Source organism: Lutra lutra, chromosome 12 (assembly GCF_902655055.1).
Source record: "Lutra lutra chromosome 12, mLutLut1.2, whole genome shotgun sequence".
Lineage (NCBI taxonomy): Eukaryota > Metazoa > Chordata > Mammalia > Carnivora > Mustelidae > Lutra > Lutra lutra.
Genome location: NC_062289.1, coordinates 84,964,533 through 84,975,356, shown reverse-complemented (window position 1 = coordinate 84,975,356; position 10,824 = coordinate 84,964,533). Strand labels below are relative to the sequence as shown.

The following is a 10,824-nucleotide window of genomic DNA, read 5'->3' as shown; positions in this document are numbered from 1 at the left end:
GCCTACTTGCGATCTCTGTCTGTCAAGTAAATAAACAAAAATCTTAAAAAAGAAAAAAAAAAAAAAGCTCTGGCCCTTTAAACGACAGAGGCCGGTTACGGAAAGAAAGCCCCAGACAGAACTGACGTGAAAAGCTTCCGGCCTCATTTGAATGAGCATGCGTAAAAGCCTGCCCTCGTTCCCGCGCCACGTTCCTATACTCAAATGCGCGTGCGCCGCCTGAACCTTGAGCGCAGTTGGCTCCGCCCACCTATTTAGGCAGGCGGAGACAGTCGCGTGAGTTCTGCGGCCTACAATCTCCCGCGCTATTAAGCAGCCCGCCCCTTTTTGCACATGCGCGTACTTCAAGCCCTAGAAGGAGGGGTTGTTGAGTGGGTCTTGGAGCTGCGCCTGCGTTATGGATGCCCCTGCCGGAAGTGGGCGGGTCGTATTCCAAAGCCTAAAGGGCGGAGGGAGAAAACGCGGCAAATGCCAATGTTGCTGAAGGGAAAGCATGTTGGGGGCGCTGTCCCAGATGCCCTGCTGCAGAACTAGTCAACCTAGAAATGTAAAGACCAGAATGTGATCGCAGAGAAATTCCTTGTCGATTTAAAAAAGGTTTTACAAGATTATTCTGTTTACATGTGTCTTAAATGAAGGGTTTAGGGAAAGGGAGGATTTTCCCTGAGTTTCCTTTTTTCCTCATGAATTCTTATAATTCTAGAAGGCTTCAGGACTCGGGGAGATTTGAATGCCTCCCATGTGCCCAGTTTGAAAACAAGTATTATGACAAAAAATTAGAGAGGAACGTGTTCTTGTCCACAGAAACGTTCGTTCCAAGAGTCAGGAAACTGGAAGACACGTGCAGTTAAGAGTCGGAGAAGAAACAAGTCTGCATCGAGGTAAGTGATTTTGTGTCGTTAAAATGGTAAATGCTTTGGAAGTCCCTTGTGTCAGTTCATCGACTTTATTTCATAAACATTTGTGGAAAGCATCTTAATGTTTTATACGAACGCACCTTACTGGATACTGGAAATTCAAAGATGAATGTAACTCAGCCCCTGCCCCTGAAAAGTTCACACCGTGGGGCCCGGGAGTGGGACTAGCCTGGGCAAGGTCTTGGACTGGGAATGATAGTGTAAAGTGGCTTTGGAGACTGTCTTGACTGAAACGGGAGGGTGACCTCAAAGAGCATGGGAGATGGTGTCCTATTAACATAGCGGTGGGGGTGGGGGGCGTGGGGAGGGTAGTCTGGGAGAGAGGAGGTTAGGTGCCAAGCTGAGAATATTTGGAACCAAATCCGGTGGTTAGGAACCTGTGTGTTTTCTTGAATTTGCTTTGATACAGGGGATAAGGCAGAAGGTCACTTTTTGACCACAGTGACCTGGTTAAATAGGGAGAAGCTGGAAAGCTCTGTAAGAAAGTGTCCAGCTGGTGAGCTGAGAAACTTCCATGCCAAGTTATAAATCCTAATTAAGGATCCAAACAACTGAAAGGAAAAGTGATTCTTGGGTATTCTGAGGACGTCACTAGATGTTATGTTGGGCTAGGGAGAAAGAATTTTCCCTTTTGTGTTTATTTATTTTAAATATTTATGTATTTATTTATTTATTTGAGAGAGACTGCGGGCATGCAGCCCCTGCAGCCAGGAGAGGGAGGTGGTGCAGCAGAGGAGGGGAATCCTAAGGCAGACTCACCACTGAGCAAGCATCCGAGGCTGGGCTCCACCCCAGGACCCTGAGATCATGACCTGAGCTGAAATCAAGAGTCGGGTGCTCAACTGACCGAGCCACCTGGGATCCCCAAGATTTTCCCTTTTGGATAGCCACCATCTCCCTAAACTATTTTCTCCTTGAGAGATTGGATCTTAGAAGGGTCCTAACCCAAGAATGCACCTGCTGTAGGAAGAATGATCTGCTTCATAGGTGACTTGCAAGGAACACAGAAAAGTAGTGAAAAACCAAACAAGGACACCTTAAATGGACTCTCAGTATACCCATTAGTACCATTTTTCCCATAGAGGAGTCACCCAGGCCTCATGCTAAGAAGGGCCTTGTGCTTGGCTTAATGCTCTGCTGTCACCATTTTGAAATTCTTAATTTTTTTTGAAGATTTTATTTATTTATTTGACAGACAGAGATCACAAGTAAGTAGAGAGGCAGGCGGAGAGAGGGGTGGGGGGAAGCAGGCTCCCCACTGAGCAGAGAGCCAGGTGCGGGCCTGGATCCCAGGACCCTGAGATCATGATCTGAGCTGAAGGCAGAGGCTTAACCCACTGGGCCACCCAGGTGCCCCTGAAATTCTTACTTTTTTAACAAGGAATCCCATATTGTCATTTTTGCACTGGGCTCCACAAGTTATGTACTTGGCCCTGCCTCTCTCCTCCAACTTTTCTCTGTCTTTTTCTCTCTTTTTAGTCCTCTCTGTTCTCCTCTCCTATTTTTCCCTCTTCCTATTTTCATTCCTTGGTGTCTTCCCACTCTTTTAAGGCTAAGTTTAAGGATGCTGTGGCCTTGGGGCACCTGGGTGGCTTAGTTGGTTAAGCATCTGCCTTTGGCTCAGGTCATGATCCCCTGATCCCAGGGTCCTGGGATGGAGCCCCATGGCAGTCTCCCTGCTTGGTGGGGAGTCTGCCACTCCCTCTCCCATCCGCCTCTCCCCCCGGCTTATGCTATCTCTCACTTTCTCTCTTAAATAAATAAAATCTGGGGGGGGGGGGGAAGGATGCTCTACCCTTGTAAGCCTCCAGACATGTTTCTGTCATGGGTTGAATTGTGTTTCCCCCAAAGACATTGAAATCCTGATCCCCAGTTCCTGTGAATGTGATTTTTTTTTTAAATTTTAGATTTTATTTATTTGTTTGACAGAGAGAGAGATCACAAGTAGGCAGAGAGGCAGGCAGAGAAAGAGGGGGAAGCAGGCTCCCTGCCAAGCAGAGAGCCCGATGCGGGGCTTGATCCCAGGACCCTGAGCCGAAGACAGAGGTTTAACCCACTGAGCCACCCAGGCTCCCCTGTGAATGTGATTTTATTTGGAAATAGGGTCTGTGCAGATGATCAAGTTAGGATGAGGTCATTAGAGTAGGTCCTAATACGATATGACTGGCGTCCTTATGCAAAGAGAAAATATGGACAGAGTCAGACACAAGTAGAATGCCAAGTAAAATTGGAGAAATGCTGCCTCAAGCCAAGGAATAGCAAAGATGGCAGGAACACTAGCAGAAGCTAGAAGAGGGACGTGGAACAGATTCTCAGAGCTTCTACCCCTGCAGACACCTTGATTTCAGATTTCTAGCCTCCAGAGCTGTGAGACAATACATTTCTGATATTAAATCCCCCCAGTTTATCGTATTTTGTTATGGCAGCCCTAGGAAATGAATACAGGTCCCCATAGGTCCTTAATAAATAATTTGATAAATAAATGGATAGATGAATAATGTATAATTGCGTTGTCTCTGCCTCTTTAAAAAATGACAAAAGACTTATCAGGATAATAACCGTCTGTCCTTTATTTTCTTTTTGTTTTTCTTTTTTTCTTGAGTAGGCTCCACACCCAGCATGGGGCTTGAACTCAGGGCCATGAGATCAAGAGTTACATGCTCTACTGAGTCAGCCAGGCCCCCCTCAATTGTCAGTCCTTTCAACCCTAGTGAATGGTTGAAAAACTGGTCCTTTCCCTAACCTACTTAATTTTCTCCTATGATATAATCATGGTATTTGATACTGACTTTGTCCTATGTCTTCACACATATCCTGGGCCATGATAATATGGGCAGGTAGAGTGGGTGGGTGGCTGTGGTGGACATTCTTTGTTGCTACTGAAATTCAGTGCCCTTTCCTCCTTTTTTTTTTTTAAATATTATATTTATTTATTTGACAGAGAGAGAGAGATCACAAGTAGGCAGAGAGGCAGGCAGAGAGAGAGGGGGAAGCAGGCTCCCTGCTGAACAGAGAGCCCGATGTGGAGCTCCATCCCAGGACACTGGGATCATGACCCGAGCCGAAGGCAGAGGCTTTAACCCACTGAGCCACCCAGGCGCCCCTCTCTTTCCTCCTTGATGGTAGATCTCCAAATGTATGAGCTTCCCTTTTGTCCAGGGAAAGTGACCCCCACCTCCCAGAGCCAGAGGGCAAAGTCTTTTCTGTAAAGATAATAAATATTTTTTTACTTTGAAGGCCAAATGTGTGTGTGTGTGTGTGTGTGTGTTAACAATAATATATAAATATGGCAACAATATATAGCTACACTTCTAAAATATTGATGAATGAAATTGAAATCATGTTGCAAATAATATGGACCTCATTCCTTACTCAAAATGTTAGGCTCTGCCTTCCTTCCTTCAGACTGCTGTAACAAAATACCACAGGCTGGTATTAGAAACTGTAACAGAGTTTTCTTTCTCATAGTCTGGAGGCTGAAAGTCCAAAATAAACCTATCAGCATGGTCAGCCAAGTGCCCTCTCTTGGGTTGTAGACTTCTTATTGTATCCTCACGTGGTGGAAGGGACCAGGGAACTCTGGGGGGTTTCTTATAAGGACACTAATCCTACTTATGAAGGCTCCACTCTCAAGGTCTAGTCGCCTCCCAAAGGCCCCACTACCCAATACCATCACATTGGGCGTTGGGGTTCCAAGATGTGAATTTAGGGGGATACAGCATTTAGGTCATAGCAGGATGTAAGTATAAATATTAATAAGAAAATCTCATGATGGGGCGCCTAGGTGGCTCAGTGGGTTAAAGCCTCTGTCTTCGGCTTGGGTTGTGATCTCAGGGTACTGGGATCAAGCCCCGCATTGGGCTCTCTGCTGGGCAGGGAGCCTGCTTCCCCACCTCTCTCTCAGCCTGCATCTCTGCCTACTTGTGATCTCTCTCTCTGTCAAATAACGAAATAAAAAAAAAAAAAATCTTTTTTTTTTTTTTAAAGATTTTATTTATTTATTTGACAGAGAGATCACAAGCAGGCAGAGAGGCAGACAGAGAGAGAGAGGAGGAAGCAGGCTCCCTGCTGAGCAGAGAGCCCGATGCGGGGCTCGATCCCAGGACTCTGAGATCATGACCTGAGCCGAAAGCAGCGGCTTAACCCACTGAGCCACCCAGGCGCCCCCCAAAAAAAAAAATCTTAAAAAAAAAAAAAAAGTAAGAGTAATCCTGCCTCTGGCAATGAACTCCTAGCTGTGTGCCAACATAAATAGACATGAAGCTCATTGTAGCATTGTTCTGCAAATCCCAAACAGGAAGTGGTGTGATTGTTTATCAGTGATAGCAAAGTAAACCTTAGGTACTATTCATACGCTAGAATATCATAACAGGTAAAACAAACAAATGACAGTCACGTGCAACATAGATGAGTCTTAAATATACTGTAGCCCACAAGAAAACCAGGGTAAAAATAAATAACAAAAAGAAAATAAAGGTATAATTTCATTTATGAAATTTTGAAACTAGGAAGAACAAATCTATGTTATCTAGGGATGCAAAGATAAATAGTAAAAATTACAAGGAAAAGCAAAGTAATTAGGATTGCAGTGACCTCTGGGGAAAAGAAGGGGATTTCGAATCAGCATGGAAGAGTCTTTGGGGGCTGTCAATGTTCTATTTTTTTTTTTTTTTTTTTAACTGAAATCTAATTGACATACAAAATCCTATGCAGGTATACCTCATAGTGATTCAATATTTTTATACATTACAAAATGATTTCCCTATAAAGTTATTACAGCGTCATTATTATTTGTAATGGTTTTTTATTTAAAATTTTTTTTTAAAATTTTTGTTTATGTATTTTAAATTTTTTTTAAAGATTTTATTTATTTATTTGAGAGACACAGCCAGAGAAGGAACATAAACAAGGGAAGAGGGAGAGGGACAAAAAGGTTTCGTGCCAAGCAGGGAGCCCAGTGCGGGGCTGGATCCCAGGACCCTGGGATCATGACCCGAGCAGAGGTAGATGCTTAACTACTGAGCCACCCAGGCACCTCTGTATTTTAAGTTTTTAAAAAAGGTTTTATTTAGGGGCGCCTGGGTGGCTCAGTGGGTTAAGCCGCTGCCTTCGGCTCAGGTCATGATCTCAGGGTCCTGGGATCGAGCCCCGCATCCGGCTCTCTGCTCAGCAGGGAGCCTGCTTCCTCCTCTCTCTCTGCCTGCCTCTCTGCCTGCTTGTGATCTCTCTCTGTCAAATAAATAAATAAAATCTTTAAAAAAAAAAAAAGGTTTTATTTATTTGATGGAGAGAGAGAGCACAAGTAGGGGAGTGGCAGGCAGAGGGAGAGGGAGAAGCAGACTTCCTGCTGAGTAGGGAGCCTGATAAGGGGCTCCATTCCAGGACCCGGGATCATGACTTGAGCTGAAGGCAGATTCTTTTTTTTTTTTTTTTTTTTTTTTTTTTTTTGATTTTTTTTTTTTTTTGATTGTTGAACATTTAATTTTTTTATTTTTTTTCAGCATAACAGTATTCATTATTTTTGCACCACACCCAGTGCTCCATGCAATCCGTGCCCTCTACAATACCCACCACCTGGTGCCCCCAACCTCCCACCCCCCACCCCTTCAAAATTCTCAGATCGTTTTTCAGAGTCCATAGTCTCTCATGGTTCACCTCCCCTTCCAATTTCCCTCAACTCCTGAAGGCAGATTCTTAACTGACTGAGCCACCCAGGCACCCCAGAATTATTGCAATATTATTAACTATATTCCCTATGCTATATATTATATTTCTATGGCTTATGTATTTAGCTGAGAGAGGGAGAGAGAATCTTAAGCAGGCCCCACACAGGGCACAGAGCCCAGCATGGGGCTCATTCTTACCACTGCGAGGACCTGAGCTGAAATCAAGAGTTGGTCACTTAACCGACTGAGCTATCCAGGTTCCCCCAATGACTTACTTATTTTATAGCTGGAAGAGTAGGTTCTATTTCTTGACCTGGGTTGTTAAAGGGGTGGTGTTCACCTCATAATTCTTTTTTTTTTTTTTAATTAAAAAAATTATTGAAGTATAATTGACATACAGTGTTATGTTAGTTTCAGGTGTACAACAGATTGATTCAATACTTCTATACTTCTCTATTGCCCTCCCTTTGCTGACCTTCCAGTGTCTTCTGTGTAGTGTAATATTTAATATGGCATAGACTACGTATGAATAGGAGCTCTATCTGGTTTTGCTCATTACTGTAATCCCAGTGCCTAGCATGGTGCTTGGTACATAGTAAGCACTCAAAAATATAAATTACTGGGGCACCCGGTGGCTTAGTAGGTTAAGCCTCTGCCTTCAGCTCAGGTCATGATCCCAGGGTCCTGGGATCGAGACCCGCATCAGGCTCTCTGCTCAGCGGGGAGCCTGCTTCCCTCTCTCTCTCTCTCCCTGCCCCTCTGCCTACTTGTGATCTCTTGCTCTGTCAAATAAGTAAATAAAATATTAATATATATATAAATATATAATATAAAATATAATATAATATAAAAATATAAAAAAATTACTTATAACAGCTTTTAAGATGTGAGTCATCTGGGGCACCTGGGTGGCTCAGTGGGTTAAGCCTCTGCCTTTGGCTCAGGTCATAGTCTCAGGGTCCTGGGATCGAGTCCCGCATCAGGCTCGCTGCTGGGCAGAGAGCCTCCTTCTCCCTCTCTCTCTGCTGCTCCCCCTGTGCGTGCTCTCTCTCTCTCTGTCAAATAAATAAATAAAATCTTTAAAAAAGAAAAAGATTTTATTCATCTCTTTGAGACAGAGCACAAGCAGGGGCAAAGAGAAAGGGAGAAGCAAACTCCCTGCTGAGCAGGAAGCGGAAAGTGGGACTCGATCCCAGGACCCTGAGATCATGACCTGAGTGAAAGGCAGTTGCTTAACCTACTGAGTCACCCAGGTGCTCCTAAAATAAATTTTTAAAAATTAAAAAAAATTTTAAGTAATCTCCACACCCAAAGTGGTGCTCAAATTCACAATCCTCAGATGAAAAGTCACCTGCTCTACTGACTAAGCCAGTCAGGTGACCCTGGTATTATATTGTCTTTTTTTTTTTTAAGATTTTATTTATTTATTTGACAGACAGAGATCACAAGTAGGCAGAGAGGCAGGCAGAGAGAGAGGAGGAAGCAGGCTCCCTGCTGAGCAGAGAGCCCGATTCGGGGCTCGATCCCAGGACCCTGGGATCATGACTTGAGCCGAAGGCAGAGGCTTTAACCCACTGAGCCACCCGGTGCCCCTACACCATTTTTTTTTTTTAAAGATTTTATTTATTTATTTGACAGAGAGAGATCACAAGTAGATGGAGAGGCAGGCAGAGAGGGGGCGGGGGAAGCAGGATCTCTGCCGAGCAGAGAACCCGATGCGGGACTCGATCCCAGGACCCTGAGATCATGACCTGAGCCGAAGGCAGCGGCTTAACCCACTGAGCCACCCAGGTGCCCCCCTACACCATTTTTTAAAAATATTTTATTCATTTACTGGAGAGAGAGAAAGAATGAATGGGCGGGGAGGAGCAGAGGGAGATGCTGACTCCCTGCTGAGCAGGGTGCCTAACGGGGTCTGGATCCCAGCACCCCGTGATCATGACCTGAGCTGAAGGCAGATGCTCAACCAAGTGAGCCACCCAGGTGCCCCAATTTTTGCACTATTTTAAAAAATTAATACTTTAGTTGTTTTCTGGTTCTAGAAGTAGTACATGCTGAAATGACTATCCCAAAATCAAGTAGTACATGCTGAAATGATTATCCCAAAATCAAGGTTACTTTCGTGGGGAGGGTGGGAGAAAGTTATGATCAGGGAGGAGTGTTATCTAAAGTGGTGACAATCTTATTCTTGATGTAGGTCTTAGTTGTACAGATTCTCTTTATAATTATCATTTAAACTATATATAAAAATTGTATGTAGGGGCGCCTGGGTGGCTCAGTGGGTTAAAGCCTCTGCCTTCGGATCAGGTCATGATCCCAGGGTCCTGGGATCGAGTACTGCATTGGGCTCTCTGCTCAGCAGGAAGCCTGCTTCCCCCTTTCCCTCTGCCTGCCTCTCTGCCTACTTGTGATCTCTGTCTAATAAATAAATAAAATCTTTAAAAAAAAAAGCCTTTAAAAAATAGTATGTACTTTTAAGCATATATATGTCACAATAAAAAGATAAAAATTGTTATAAATTTGGAAATCAAGTGTTTTGTTTTATTAAAGATGAAGAGCATTGAAATATTTGTACCACCCAAACTCTGTGAATGGTAGTTTTTTAGGTGGGAGAAGAAAAAAAATATTTGTTAACCTTTGTTGAACAAGCCTTTTTGCCTTTTGTTGGAAGAAACAAATTCTTTTTTTTTTTTTAATTTTATTTATTTATTTATTTGACAGAGAGAGATATCACAAGTAGGTGGATAGGCAGGCAGAGAGAGAGAGAGGAAGAAGCAGGCTCCCCGCTGAGCAGAGAGCCCGATGTGGGGCTCGATCCCAGGACCCCGGGATCATGACCTGAGCTGAAGGCAGAGGCTTTAACCCACTGAGCCACCCAGGCGCCCTGGAAGAAACAAATTCTGAGGGGCGCCTGGGTGGCTCAGAGGGTGAAGCCTCTGCCTTCAGCTCAGGTCATGGTCTCGGGGTCCTGGGATCGAGTCCCGCATCGGGCTCTCTGCTCAGTGGGGAGTCTGCTTCTTTCTCTCCCTCTGCCTGTCATTTCCTCTGTTTGTGCTCTCTCTTTCTGGCAAATAAATAAATAAAATCTTAAAAAAAAAAAAAGAAAGAAAGAAAGAAACAAATTCTGAGAAGTCGCCAGCAGGTGGTGCGATGAAACAAGACTTGATCTTGGAGCCTAAAAAGCAAAGCAAGACAAAAACATGAAAAGCAGCCAACATGCCACCTAGTCATTGGAAAACATTTTTGTGAATTTCCTGCTATCTACAATCTCCCTCCAATATCTTCCGTCATACAAAAGAATCTGGTACATATGGCTTCACTGGGGAACTGTCAGACTTCATTCTCCAAATGCATTGAACAAAGAAAAACATAGATGCTCCATGTTTTCTCCCTTTTGTTTCACAGAGGGCCTTCAAAATAATAGAGGAGTGGCTGGGATTCATGATATAGGGCTTTTGTGTCTGCAACAAATGAGGAGAGCAAAGGTGTCTACTAATACATTCCTCGTGTATTCTGCGATGGCATTTGGCTTTTGAGATGAATTAGGAAGTGTTCAGCTTCTAAACCTTTATCAAGCACTTCCTTCCACACATCTCTGGCCATTGGAGGTTGGGGAAATTTTCACTAGAGATTTCATAATAGAAAAGATAAAAAATTTTTTTTTTTTAAATCTGGAGACCAAGCCAAAAAAGGGATCACCATGCTCATCGTCCCTTTTGTCAAGATACATTTCTTTGGGGCAAGGTGGGCATTAGGACTGACAGATGAAGATGGTGGTAATGGGCGATTGGTTACAGATGAGAAGGAAAGATCAGATAAATAATTATGCTCAGGACAATGTGAGCCAGGTTTCCCACTGTTGGAAAAGGGAGTTGAGGATATGGAAAAGGGAGAAAGCTAGAATGGACTCTGTGGAGTGGAATTGGATATTGGTGTGAGGTTGTGGTTTTCCACATTAAAGACAGAGCTTTAGGTAAAGGTGCAAATATGAGCAAATATCTATGTACACACATACATATGGTCCCTAGATCTGTCCTCGAAGACAGCTGACAGTAGTGACATCCTGTAGTGATGAACACACATCGAGTACCTTGAACTTGGTTTCTAGATTCCATTCTCCACTAATAGGAACCAGGAATGTTTGGAGAAATGGCTCATTCCAGAGTTGTAACAGGGAAATTGTAAGATGTGCTTGGAACATTTTTTTAAAAAAATATTTTATTTATTTGACAGAGAGAAAT

The 10,824-nt window shown here is 43.7% G+C and overlaps 1 long non-coding RNA gene across 1 annotated transcript; it reads left to right on the top strand.

Annotated features, from left to right (window-relative positions):
- Positions 1-457: 457 nt before the first annotated feature.
- LOC125081912 (uncharacterized) lies at positions 458-10,218 on the top strand. Its single transcript, XR_007121819.1, has 3 exons — positions 458-597; positions 704-881; positions 9,699-10,218. It is a non-coding gene; the product is annotated as an uncharacterized LOC125081912 (long non-coding RNA).
- The last annotated feature ends 606 nt before the right edge of the window (positions 10,219-10,824 follow it).